Raw genomic sequence first — 14,663 nt, 5'->3', positions numbered from 1 at the left:
TTGCTAAAGATCATTGTATGACTTCACTGTTACTATTTATAAAGATTTTATTTAATGTGTCTGATTTTTCTCCTCTTCCTTACACAGTGTATTTTAAAACCCTTTCCCACAGATCTGTGATGTAGATTATAAACCTGTTCGCACCCCCCATTTTCTTTTAACACTTGTCAGCTCTGAAAGGTAAACCTCTCTAGGAGCACTGCTATGCTTCTGTCATTGCAGAAGGGAGGGAGCACTCCCAGAACATCTGCTCCAAAAGACATTCTTGCATTAAGACATAGGATGAAAGCGTATTATTTTTAAGAGGACCTGACACAGCTATTGCTTTACAATCTTTATGGGTATAACAACATAACTCATATTTTCAAATGTGGCTTTTTGATTCTTCATTCTGACTTTTATCTAGGCTGCTGGGTTGTTTTGCGATTCTAACAAATCTCAAGTTTAAGGAAAACCAATATTTTTAGAGGATTAGTCAAATATTACACTGTGGTGTACTTTAATTGTGCTTGCTGTATGCTAGCTCTCACTATTACCTTATCTCTCCAGAACTGGTTTTGTTTTCAATGACGTCTTACATTCTAGTGTGTACATTTAATGTCACACACCAGTGCTTAGCTTATTGCAGCCAGTCAGGGCTGACTCTGTCCTTTCACTAAGCTGTGCCACTAACAGAAAAAAGAGGGAAAAAAAGAGAAAAAAAAAAAAAAAGACAAAGCACAAAAACTGCACCAAGCCATCACCAAAACTATGCCATAGAAAAGATTATGAGCAAAAATACATTCTAATTTTTTTTTACTAAATAGCAGTTTTGCTGGGTTTAGACTGAGGAAACTAATATTGACTTTTGTTTTTCTACTAAATGAAATGAAGTAGAGGTGATACTGTACCATAAGCAGTGATTGAATACTATCCTGGAGAGTGGGACACTTGGTAACTGCTATATAAAGTATAAGAAAAATCAAATTAGAAGTACCACAGATTTAAAATACAGTTTCCACTTCTGCATAGACAGGTTTAATCACTGGCACTTGCTGAAGAACAGAGGTACCTGTGGGGAATATTTATTCAACAGAAATACAATCCTGAATATGTATAAAGGATGAATGAAGGCTGCTTTTGAAAACTGGGAAACAAAACTTTCACAACAGAGTTTGCAGTGTCAGATGTCCCGAGGCTTCTTCCTTTCCATGCATGGACCCTGTGCAGGCAGGATCCAATCTTACTGTCTTATAGGATTCAAGCAGAATAGCTTCCAAAAAGTTATTAACAGATTCTCTGAGAGGATTGTAGAGGTGCAAATTTACAGCTCAGATGGCTGAGAAACATACAAGTTCACCATATCTTTCCTCTTCACACATAGCAAAAAACTTCTGCCTTGCAGAGTGTATTTCTGGTTTCACAATCTGCTGCTGAGAACTCTGTTAGCAAGAAATGGAACTCTTTAATCATAATGACACTTAATGAGTCACTCTATTCTTTGCACATTTTTAACACTCAGTTCTTTATTTCACACTTACTGCTCAATTCTTGCTTTTATATTATTGCAGCACTAGTAGTGCATTAATACAAGCAGGCACAGAGCTGTGTGTAGCACTGTTGTGTGGTTTGGGACAACTGGCATTGTTCATGGTGACCTTGCCACTGACCTGCTGGAGAGCAATCAAGAAGTGCAGAGGCATCACCAATAGGTGGCACATTCGCATTTTGCAGAGCATAATGCCATCGTTCTTTTTGTTTGTTTTTGTTTGTTTGTTTGCTTTGACAATGAATCATGTTTTAATTACAGTATTTCAACATGTGAAGTAACTAAATCATTAAAGGAGGAAGAAAGACAAATAAATAAATTTCACTATGTACAACCATCAGAATCTCATATGAATTGTCATCTTTTTCTGTCCAGAGTTAAATACTTGTCATCAAGCTAAATCAATGTTTATTCTCTGTGTACCAACCACTAGAGGGGAGTTTGACACTCACATTGCAAGTTCACAACAATATGCTAAACTGCAGGGAAATGTAGATCAGAAATCTGCAGTAATTAAAAAAGACCATCCTGCCAAACTCACGACTTCTCACCATCTTTCCAGATTACTGAGTGAGATGATTTCTATCTGACTTAATAAAAGTCTAAATCCTGCTGCCAGTTGAGCTTTGTCCGGCTTCCTGATACATGAAATGAAGCAATGAAGCTGCAGTGAGGCAAGGAAGAGAATATGAAGCGTGCTCAATAATGAAGACAAACATAAAATAGAATTGCCTGAGATGAGACTAGACTTCACAGTCACTGGACTTTTTGAGCCCTAGGACAGTTACACAGGGAAAGACTCTTCCTGTCTTACTCCTGCCTGCAGATCACTGGCTAAATGTGATATTTGGGGAAAACATACAACTTGAAAATATGCAATGATGTCTTCTCTGTGCACCTAGACTGTATGGCCAGCTGCCCTTGATGTTTCCTCCTGTGTGTTTCTTGCTTTTATTTAAGCGAACTGGCACTGTACTCTTGTCTCCCTTACACCTGTAAGAGGTCTGGCCATACCAATATAACCATAAAGATACCTGCCAGGACATCAGACATGTTTCAGAATGCTTGGTGGGTGTGGCAATTAGGACACAACTCCTCAAGTGCCAGGGCAAAGGGAGCTACAACTGATGCATGATGACCTCCCAGTCTGATCCTTTGTACACCCACCTCTTTAGCCAGAGGGAATACTTTAAACCTAATTGATTTAACCTATGAATCATACACAATCCCATCATAACTCAAGCTCTTGTACCACAGCATCATACACAGCTCCTGTAGCAAATAAAACCAATGCCATGGATTCTGCAACTCCTTAAAACCGCAGTTTGTACGAGTGTGGATATTTTCAGGTGCAAGCACACATCTGTCAAAAGCATTATATATATATATATATATATATATATATATATATATATATATATATATAACATCATTTTTCCATAACTGAGTTTAAATGTACTTCTACTGATCTTCAGAATACTGGAAGAGTGCGGATTGAAAATAATGAAAAAGATAATCTATCTTCTAGAAGAAAGAAGTGAATGCACTGCACATTGCTTGTCACAAAGAATGTATTTAATCCATGCTCTTATTTATAGCATCAAAATGTTTTTGACATAGCAAGGAGAGTAAAAAGTCAACAAACATGAGACAAAAACTAAACAAAACTGCACTCAAATTAACTCAAACAGTACGTAAGGGGACATCAATCATGTAAGAATATATAAAGCATACATTTAAAAGTTAAAGATGTTATTTATTACAATGACACTCCTATTGTGCACCATAATGTCCCATTCACCTGATCTAATACCTACCAGTGTAAATCAGTGGGTTTTTCCATTGACAAAAATGACATTTCTGCAGCATACAGCTGATGCAAGTGGAGAATTTGACCCTATATCTGAAAACCTTCCATTAAATAAGTAATTAGTGTACACAGGTGTTGTTTTTCCCTAGTAATTGATGTGCAAGTCTAACCATTTCTAAAGCCTAGCCATTTGCTTGACAGACAAGAATTTATTTTCCTCAGTAATGAGCACAATTTCGTATGGATGGGCCTTTTTTCCTCCCCAAAGTAAAAAGGCCATCTAGATTTCAGCATTTAATCTTCCTCATGACAAAATCTCAAATGGCCCTTAAAGATCTTCTGCAACTCCAGTGAGTTTAAGCAGGATACTGTAACCAGTCCAACTGGAAGGCATCACCTTGGGCACTGGAATACACCTGTGCCTGAAGATCTGGAAGTGTACTGAGAATAACTGGAGGTTGCTGCCCTCCCCACTCATCCTGGAAAGCTTCCAGGAACCCATAGGTAGTTCAAGGCAAAATGACCAAAAGGTATTTCTTCACATTTATTGTCATTCAGTTTACAACTTAACGACAATATTTTGCACAACAGCTCTCCCTCCACGGGGAATGGGACCAAGCTTCTAGAAGTGATCACACTCTGGCCACAGCTCTTGCAGCAGAGAATCAGTACTTCTGTCCATCATAAGAATTATTCTTTGTAGATTAATTCCCAGCATGAAAATTAGACACGTCTAGTTTAAAATGGGATTTCAAGATCAGTGAAAGGATTGTGAAAGGACTATGAGTCTCCATTGTAACACTTAAAATTATCCCAAAGGCTTAAAATGATCCTAAAATATTTCATTAAAATAGTCAGAGCACCATGTCAATGCTTTCATAAATACACTGCAAACCCTGCATCTGGAATAGTCCATAAGGTTTATTCTGTTCAATATTCTACATATCAGAGATCATACACATGGCAATAGGATGAACATAGACATCAAGACCTAAACTTACAAGAACTGGTTAGAGTTTGCCAGCCTCACCAAATAAGTAGCTCTGGAAAAAACTCCCTAAAGTCACTATTTACAAAGTGTGATTCCTCTGTTTAATGGTGACAGAGAATTCAGTATGTAGTCCAGATGGTTGGTCACACAGATAACAAATCCAGCATGGCTTTTTGGTGCTGTGGGCAGGCTGTCTGACTGGCTCACACTGTGACAGACAGATAGATTGATAGACAGACAAACAATGACATTCTCTTTTTTAGAGAGTTTTGTTGATAATACACATAATTTTAAAAAAATCCAGCTATGGATAGACCTCACTCAGTTACAGAACTACTACAGAAGAGATGGGAAAACATCAGCAGAGTTTCATTTTAACTTTACAGGTTCAGATATTTCTGTTGTCCCCTTAGGAAAGAAAAGGGCAAGGACTGAGTTCGAAAACCTATTCAATAATAGATCTTAAGCTCTTAGCTAGAGCAGGACAATTCTGGGCCAGCACAGTGATTCCCCAACAGCTGGTATACACACTTTGTAGTACTACAAGCTTTTGGCAGAGAAACTCAACTAACACTGGATTCTATTCCCAGTGCTGTCTTTCCCCAACTTTTAACCCAGGGCAATTTAGCTAACTTCTGTCTGTTCCTGGTTAGCCATCTGGTAAATAGATAATATAATTGCATCCTTTACAGGCTTATTGTGGGGCTTAATTATTGAAAGTCTTTAAGATAAGTCAAAGTTCTTGGTGAAGAGTTGTGCAAAGCATTAATAAATAATAATGGGGGCAGCACTAAGAGGAGGGGAAGCTTAAAGCTGTATTGTTGCATGAGAGGAATGTGCCCAGCTGAGGCAAGAGAAATATAGACAAGTGATTAGTTGACATGATGTGAAAAGGGAGGCAGCAAAATCAGTCAACTAATTGCACAAGAAAATGTAGAGGAGGAAAATGGGCTAAGTTGAAATGACAAAAAAAGTCAAAACCACTTGGACAAATGGGAAAGGACAGACCTAGCAAAACAGAGTAAGTCACATGTCACTGGAGAGGTGTCAAGATTGGACTGAGCCAGGAAGCTTAAACTGACTGGAAGGAGAACTTCTCTGTGCTTTACAATTCATGCTTCATTCTGTTCCAGTTCGCTCATTTCTTTAGAGTGTGGCTTACACAGATTGTCCTAATGGATGGCACTGCCAGGGGGAATTTGCCCTGTTCTGCCTCATCTGAAGTGGGCAGTTCCTCAGGGAGCTGACAGCTTCTCCTGAACGTGTGGCATTTCCAGGACAGACATCTGCACAGGCATCTCCATAACAGCCTAAGGGGAGCAGTGTTGACTCCCTTCACCAGCCTGATCATGTGCAAATTACATCATCTGCACTACCTTCATTTCCTAAGCATAATTGCCCTAAGTGATCCATTGATTGCTATCTGACACTCAGCTTCTCTGCTCTCGTTTCCCAGATGTTCCTGGTTTTGTCATGACTCTCAACTCCATTTTATCAGAGATGTGACAAGGCATATTGGAAGGACATGGTCGCAAGCAAAGAAAGAATTATATCAGATAAGTACAGTAGAGAACCACAGTGTTTAAATAGCATTATCACAAATTTAATACTTTGCAAATTAAACACAGTACTGTTTATTCAGCTTTTACTGGAAAAGTTGTTTTATATACTGGATTTCTTTATTGCAAAGGCCATGCACTTTACATAGCATGGCAGCAGACAAAACCTAGTCCTTTCTTTTTTTGAAGCACCCTAATTTTTTACGGGGGGGGAAGAATAATAGGTATTGACTTAAATAGTGGGTTTTTTTTCTGCAAGTCTTTCTCAGAACTGGAAATTTTTGGATGAAATTATATTTATAAAACTACTGACTGTATCTTCTGCTTGTTTCACATAGTTTTAAGGGACAGTCCAATGGGGGTGGGAGGGAGGCATGTGGACAAAAGGTCTTGTCTACCAGTGCCAATGGGCTCTTCTCCCCTAAGGCACAAAGATAACCTTTGGCTTGCCAGAATATTTTAACCATATTGATGAACACCCCTCAAAAAAACAGGAATCATAAAGAAAAATACCAACCAGCAAGAAGGAGAAAAGATGGTAGAAGGAGGACTTTCTAGTTAGTTCCATTTTGCTAAGTCCATAGTGCACACTCTGAGGTATCCTGAGCAGTTAAGTGGCTTTGTTCCACACAATAAGTTTTGAAAAACCATTTGCTCGCCTCACTTGTTGCTAAACACTGGGTCCTGCTCAATCTTGCTCTTAGAATTATAAATTACTCAGAAAAAATCCATGCCTTTTAGCAATAAAATATTAAATATGAACATTGAGCTTACCTTCTGTCACTCCAGTACTCATTTGCCTGTTACTGACAATGAAAGTGCATTACTTCCAATAAAACTTCATTCCAGCTTTCATGTTTTTCTCTAAAAAGAAAGCAGGTGAATCCTTGATCTGTCAAAGACAAATGTTATTTTGTTTTAGTCTGTCTGACCAGTCCATCAATTACAGTCATTCATCTGCTGTGGAAAAGTGAACAGAGCACCATGAATTTGCTAACATTGCATCTGCCATTACATTTTTCTTTGATAGTAAGTGAAGCATAATAAACCTTGATCTTTTCTTGTATGCTGCTTTTTGTTTGAAAACTATGATTCACTTGGTAATACATGTTGTTCCTCTCCAGAATCACATCCTACAGTCAAAACAAATTTCTTCTTTGGATTCAACAAAAAACATTATTTGTTGTTCTTAAAAAATAATAATATAATGGAGAAAACTCCATGTGAAAATTTTAGGCCCACGATTTCAGTGCTGACACCTGCTGAGTGATGCATCAGGGAAAGAGGGCCTATTATCACTGTAAGAACTCAAGAAAATTCTTTCTGAATTCCAGTAAATATCTTCCTTTTCAACAGCTCATTCAAGGTATATGATTATGATGAAATTCTGTGCTCTTAGTGAGTGAAAGTGTTTTCATTTTCATTCAGAAAATAATCTGTAACCCCCAATAACACTAGAAGGATTTTTTTGTCTTTTGAGTGCTCCATGGAAGTAATTTTTACACCTATGTCACAACTTTTCAGCCTACAAGCTACACTGGTGATCATTTGCACACACACAGTTGATCATTTAGGGGCTGGAAAAGTATTCTTAGACCTTTCACTGCCAATGCAAAGGAGTTTTCCTCACAGTACAATTTTGGTAAGCCAAAGAGAATGTACTGCTGAGCTGCATGTTTCCTGGAACATACTCATGACTCACCTTCTCCTATTATGCTTCTTCCAGAAGAACAAAAAGAAAGGACAGCACCATTCAATTCTTGTCTTTCACTCAAAGATAAACAGCTATGACCTGTATCACAGATTTCTTTCTTTCAGATGTTCATTTACATTTTATTTAGAAGATTTCCCCCACAATCTGGGTAAGATTTTTTTACTTTTTTAAAGAAAAAAACCATTTTTTTAAGAAAGAGGAGAGGGTCCAAACCAACATAGATAGAAATAAGCCTACATATGGGTGTAATCCAATTCAAACAAGTTTCAGCTTGTGCTTATTGCTGTGTCTCACCTGAAGTTAATGGATTCACAGACTCTTATGAACCCAACCCAGCATGTCATCTGTGCACAGATGAACTGACATTAATTAAATAAAATCACAACAGAAAATAGCAGTAATGCCCCTGTTAAAGATCTTCTGCCTGTATATATGCAAGTCACTATGATTGCTTTGACACTACTGCTCTTTACAATGCTGAAATGCATGTAAAAAAGATTTTAAAATAATACAAGATAGGTTTCTCTCACCCCAACATTGAGATTCCTTTAAAAAATAAGTTAATGGAAACATTGTTGTATGATAAAATATTCATTTTTGTTTATATATATATATTATTATATTCCTTGTGTTGCTTTCTTACCTTGACCAGTAGAAAATTAGAATATATTATATAGAAACATAACTTATTATAAGGACATAAAACAAGCAGGTACACGACAAGCTGAGTAATGCAATGTATAATTACTGTATATAACAAATGAATACATTTTCTATGTTTCATGGAGGAAACACTTTTTCAACACTATGCTAGTAATTTCTTGCCCTCCAAAAATTGTCTCTTCTAATGTATACACTCTCTAGAGGGAGACTCTAGCTGTATTTATAAGTACACAATGAAACACAATATTCTTAATTGATTTGAGTCAGGAAAAATATTTGGAACAGCTTAGCTCACACAGTAGGTACATTGTGAAGCAACTTCCAGTTATTAAAACCCTGAAACATAATGAGAATTTAAACAGTAAGAGAAGATCGTACATGAGAGCTTTATTTGCTCAGTTAATATTAAAATTCTTTTATGGAATTACACTAAGATACTTTAGTTTTCCTTTTATATATCAAAACCTGGTGAACTCTTTACCCCCTAATGTAACTTTGTATAGTCAGAGCCACAGCAAGAACAAGAGAGAAAATCATCTTTATAAGCTGAAGGCCCCATCTGCCTTATATTTCCAAATTACTATGAATATTGTTATGGCAGCACCAAGGAAATCAAACTCTGAATCACTACTCCTTCCACAATGACAAGCACAAACAACAGAGAAGCAATCCTTGCTCCAAAGCCATTACATCTAATCAAATTATTAAAAGTAGTAATACTGATCATTATGGTCTGTCTGCAAGGCTGCATTTAAATTCATCAGCAGATGCCACATCAAGCAGCATGCAGTCATAAATTGTTACCTAATCTGCTCAAGGACACAAGACCAACACTTCTGATCCACAGCTAAGGGACTGTGACTGCAATGAGCAGTACTTGAGAAAAATTAATTCACAGAATGCTTTGCTTTGGGCCTGACTCCTGTGGAGTAAATGCAAAAGATAAATATCCTGCAGCAGGATGCAGCTAAGACAGTCTTTAATTTTAAAGTACACAAACCTGAACTACCTTAGACTACGTCCAAGTTCCTAGAAAGGGCTGGATCTGTTTAGAATATTAATTGCAGCTTGTGCATTTTCTAAAATCCATCAGGTCTGAAGAGTTTACTTTAATAGTACCATTATCATTAAATTTCACTGGAATAAAAAAAAAAAGAAACACTTAAAGTAAGTGTTGCTACCTAAGTTTCACAATTATGTGCACTTTTTTTTTGAGTCACCTTAACTGCATAGCCAAAGAGTATGTGAACTAGGCAGACTCCACTATAATTAAGCATAATTGCACATTCCATCTTGCTTGTGAAGTTCTAAGGCTTTGACTCAGTTTCAAAATGTTGTTTGTTTGTGGGGTTTTTTGTGTAGAGATTTTTATTAATTTCTCACCACCAATAAACAATACATCCTTAAACAAGATTTCCTTTATTTACTAGACTTTTCACATATAAAGGGACAGCCATTAGCCATTCTCACTTCAATAACTGCAAGGTACCACTCATGGGTTAATACAACCTGTCATCTAAAATAGTAGAAATACTCTATAAAGCATCCATCAGTTTTGAAGCTAGAAATTATACAAATGGTTTGCTGTAAATTTAAAAGTTTAAAATATTTTTTTAAGCTTAGGGGGAAATATAGGCATAAAACTGAGTAAGGTTCTTGGTTTTATTGACATCTGTACTTATGTTCTTACCAAGAACAGGTCAAACAATCATTTCTTGGAATTAGACTGTGGTGAGTTCAGATAAAGAAAGCAGACCATGCAGCTCAAAATGCTAACCAGTAACAATTACTTCCAGAATCTGTCTCCCAGAAGCAAGCACTGGTGTTTAAAGCCATGATTACTTCAGCTCTGAGTTACTTGTACCACAGTGTGCATTGTTCTATTTCTGAGCAGCTCTGGGAAGCTGAGTGAGGAGGCCTATAAAACTACACTCCATGGATTTCGTGTGAGTCTAAATGTAAACAACAGAACTTACAGCTAATTGCCTTTAAGATAAAGCTGACTTAAGCAATTGAGATAACAGAATCCTACAATACTCTGGATACAACATACTAAAAATGTGAATTAATAAGTTAGCTGATATTGAGCTCCAGATGTTTCTTACTCTGGCAATGTTCCTTAAGTGATGATAAGCAGATTTACATACTTAACTAATATGCTTATTTAAAGAAAATTTCCAGATCCAGACTAGCATCCAGATTTTTTACTTGGCTTCAGATCAAAATACATACTATCAAGAAGGATGGCATCCAGGAAAACCTTTTCAACATCTGCTTAGAACTAAACAACAGATATTTGATTTTCTGCAAATTTAATTTCAGGCAAAATTTTACTTCATCCAATAATTTTTATATCCTCAAGACAGCCTGACCTAGTCATTTTACATATTCAAATCTCAGAATGCAGTTCATACACTGGAAAGACAGCAGTTGCTACAGAGAAACTCTATTAGTTTGTAGTTCACATTTAAGATTGCTATGAGCAGTTTCACATAGAGTGAGACAAGAGCTTTTTTGGAAGCAAAGCCCTTCCTTCACCAATAATCTCAGTGAACTAAAAAGCAGGTTCAAAAAATTTTATATCTTGTAATCCAAAACAACTTAAGTTCCAGCATGAAAACTTAAGCTCTCCTGTTTCCAAAGGCTGAGGAATAGAAAATAACTTAATATTATTGAGACATTGGTGGTGTTCTTTGAAACTCTTATAAGAAGTGCTTATTGTCACATTTAAGACATGATAAGAAAAGACCAACTATCCCAAATTTCTTCCCAGAGTACAGAAAGTAAAACACAAATATACTGGAATGAACGTGTGTACTCCAGGGCAGAGTAAAAAGAACCAGTCAGGAAATACAAAATATGGACTTCATTTTCAAAAGAAATTATTTTAGAAGAAAAATGAAATTAAAAAAAAAAGTTTCCAAATAAGCTGAGCACTCACAAAAAAAGTCCACCAAAAGCCAAAATAATGATTATATGAACACAAAAGAGGTAAATGTTAAACAATGCATTGTGCCAGTAGACATGCAGACTGCTTGAGGAATGGCACCAAGGATTAGGAGGGATGAGAGTGAAAACTACCCAGGTTTTTTTTGTAGTTCCTTGGTGTATGAGAGAACAGGACCTACCAGGGGCTTGGCACAGAGGAAAGCCCTCTGGATATGGCTCAACACATTACAGGATTGGGCTCTGGTACCTCACACCCAGCTCTCAACCTGCTTTGCAAAGCATGTAAGTGCAGGAAAACTGCTAATCTGAATAACCCTGCAGGCCCATGGCAGACTCAGAAACATAAGAAGAACCTGCTGCACACACTGATCTTCTCATTTAACAAGAAAATGTACTTCTACACTTCATTTGCTGTGGGGAAAAAATGACAAAAAATGTGACTAGACTATTCCCTATTCTGAACTCATGAAAAGAAAATAAAAGGAAAACAACAACTTGTTATTTCATTTAGTAAGTGTGATTTTAATTTTGTTTTGTTTTGTTTTTTACTAACTGGCATATGAGACTTTGGAATACCTGGCATTAACAGTACTGCTATCAGATGAAGTCAGATTTTCCCACTGATATTTGTTTTGCCACTGAGTCCTTTCATTCCATTGGCTTCCACCCTGAAGACCATGGCTTTTTCCTTTTTAACATCTACACACAGCACTTCTACTTTTGATTTAGCCTAAGTCCCTTGTCTCCTTGCCTTATTACTTTACTTCCCCTTTGCTCAACTGCAGAATTAATGCTAGATGAACCTGCCCACAGGGCATCCATCCCCACGTGCCTGAGTGGAACAGCAAACACAAACCAGTAGGGAAGTTTGCAAATGGTTCAATTATTACGTGGATTTCAAAAAGCAGCTTCTGATAAGATTAGCTTCTCAAATGTGTTCCATGTGGTTTCACTGAGAAGGCATTGGGGCACATTGTCTAAATCTGACCACTGAGTGATTTGGGCTAAAGCCTGGGCAGAGCACTAGGGCAGGCAGAAACGAGCAGGCAGAAATCTGTGCTCATTCTCTTCTTCATTTTCTCCAAGATCTATGTCCTAGATCCCTGTGAGGTTGCACAAATCTATGAGATTACTGGCTCATGAGAACACCCTGCTCCAGTTCCTGCCCCATCCCTTGGCCTCTTCCATCCAGTATGGCACCAGCCTCCAATCCTGGGGGAGAACTCTGCCTGAGGTTTGCTATTTCCTGGGAGAATGGGCCTGTTTTAGTCTGTACTAACCCTTGGAATTAGCCAGGCAGTAATGCAATTTTTTATCTCAAGCCCCAAGGAAAACTGAAGGTATCACACCATTGGAGAAATGTCCTCTTGAGTGAAACTAATCAGCTCTGGTTCTCTTGTTGTTCAAACTCCCCAAGGCAGGTAAAGATACCTCTTTCAAAAGGTTTCCTTATTTGAGGGCTCCCCAAGACATGATGCTGCTTTTTCCATTTTACAGAGTCAGCCGGAGTTCAAAGATGTGTAAAGCCATGTATAATGAATCTCATCAGATGTGTTCTGGTACCAGAGTCATTTATCTTCTCAAACCCAGGCCCGAGTCATGAAGGAAAGCAGAGCTCTGCTCCTTGCAAACCATAAAATATTTCCCTCTAATTATCCTGACACCATTAGACACACTCAGTCACCCATAAATTAATGTAAATCATGTGAATATCATTTACCATAAAACAAACACCTGCAAAGCACAGTAAAACCCTCTTTTCCCCCTTCTCAGGCAATGACAAGCATTTCAGTCAGTCCAGAATAACATTGGGCTGATATTTAATGATCCACCACTGTGCTAGTCTGCTCTCTGACAGACATCTGTGTATAAAGTATTCAGCATAAAATAGATTAAATGGAAGAAACAAGGACTGGTACACAACATTTCCCAAACTATTTAAGTGATGGAGAGGCTGCATTCCCAACTTTCACAAGTGAATTAAGACACATATGAGATTTTGAAAATTGTAATAAACTGACAATAATTAGGCATTTGTGTGAATTATACTTTTTATCTCCATTTAATTATTCACTTTTACTCACATCTGTGATTAATTAGGTTTTGTTTTGAAACATTACTCCTAACAGCTAACAATAAAAGATATACTAACTACTTGCAGCATAAGGAGGTTTATATAAGTCCCTTGACAGGGCTCAGAAGAAATGCAGCCTGAGGAGTCACAGCAGGAAAAGGTGCTTACAGTGGTGGTCTTCTGCCCTGGAGGAAGGACAGCTGGGAATCAAGAATGGGAAACCCATAAAAGAAACAGCAAGTAAGAAGAAATACTTCTTTTTTTCAGGTTTCAAGAGGGCTGCAGGTGCTGTTACTTCCTAGAGAAGCTATGCAGGAGCTAGAAAGAAAAAAACTGTAACAAATAGGAGGAGTTTTGTTAGCTAGCTGCTGTGGGAAATGAGCACTGTGAAGGCACTTGGGCCATCTGATCAAAAAAGCAAATATTCTAAAGCAGCAGAGAAGTTGAAATGAGAGCACTATTGTGGTGTCCTGAAAAACTAATGTACTAGCAAAACTGGGCAGGAGGAATGCTCGTGGTGCATGAGGGAGGGGTGCTCTTCCTGGGCAACACCTGGAGATTTCCTACAAGGTCATGAGCAGCTCTGTCAAACAGACACAAACCCAGCAGCACCCTGAGGTGTGTGTGCTCGGCTGACCAGAGACACAGGTGTGCTGTTTCCTCTCTTCACTCAAATCAGGAATTCCCAAAGCTCCACAGGGAAGAACCCTGAGTACAGTGTGGTACCCCAGGGATCTCTCCCTTATCTCTGTGTGGAGTGAATGAGCCTCCCCTTCCTCCCCTGCCTTGAACACAATTCCCTTCTTCTTTCCATAATTTTTATTGTGGAAGGTGCTTTATTGTTGACAAACACTGAAAATTTGAAGTGTTGAAATGGAAAGAATTTAACAAACCAAAGAGATTTCAGTATCAGCCTGATTGTTTTACCAGCCTGACATGCTAATAATACACAAGTGTTCCTCTGCTATTAAAAAAGTCATCAAGCCATGAGAAGGGAGAAAAAAAATCACTTCCAGTCTCACCTGGGAACTTGCAGCTAACAGCACAATTACAGATGATACTACATCAGAATATACTAAAGCAAAAATTAGGAGGGGTTTTATTTATATGCATTCTGTCTATGCAGCAGTGTCAGAGTTGACAGCTCAAAAGACTGCTTTTTCCCAAACTCCTACTTTTAATAATCTGCAAACATGATTGAAGGAAGCAGTAAGAAATCTAATAAAAATGAATGCAGAAAGGATTAAGGAGACAGCTTCATGACAATTTACAGTTCTACATAGCAGTCTCTTGCTACGAGTTGTGATAAGACAAATCTTGTTTACAGTGTGTTAATCCCATGTCCCAATAATGCTGGTATGCAATGGATTCAACT

General features: G+C 37.7%; 1 protein-coding gene and 1 long non-coding RNA gene across 8 annotated transcripts in view; one reads left to right on the top strand and one right to left on the bottom strand.

The window, feature by feature from the left end:
• TOX3 (TOX high mobility group box family member 3) overlaps nt 1–14,663 on the bottom strand; it is a 244,161-nt gene that overhangs the window by 95,116 nt on the left and 134,382 nt on the right. For all 6 annotated transcript variants that reach the window (XM_064386349.1, XM_064386347.1, XM_064386348.1 and 3 more), the window contains 2 exons: nt 9,275–9,402; nt 6,663–6,780 (listed from right to left, as the gene is read on the bottom strand). The gene's annotated coding sequence lies outside the window, so the exon portion shown is untranslated. The remainder of the gene's footprint in view (nt 1–6,662; nt 6,781–9,274; nt 9,403–14,663) is intronic.
• LOC135279191 (uncharacterized) overlaps nt 9,275–14,663 on the top strand; it is an 84,690-nt gene continuing 79,301 nt past the window's right edge. Inside the window, exons 1-2 of one of the 2 annotated variants that reach the window (XR_010346489.1) lie at nt 9,275–12,448; nt 13,407–13,528. This is a non-coding gene — a long non-coding RNA (uncharacterized LOC135279191). Of the gene's footprint in view, nt 13,529–14,663 lie in introns of both variants that reach the window. The other variant, XR_010346490.1, reaches the window with a different exon arrangement.

Source organism: Passer domesticus, chromosome 12, assembly GCF_036417665.1.
Source record: "Passer domesticus isolate bPasDom1 chromosome 12, bPasDom1.hap1, whole genome shotgun sequence".
In the NCBI taxonomy this organism is placed as follows: Eukaryota; Metazoa; Chordata; class Aves; order Passeriformes; family Passeridae; genus Passer; species Passer domesticus.
This window is presented reverse-complemented; position numbering and strand designations above follow the sequence as displayed.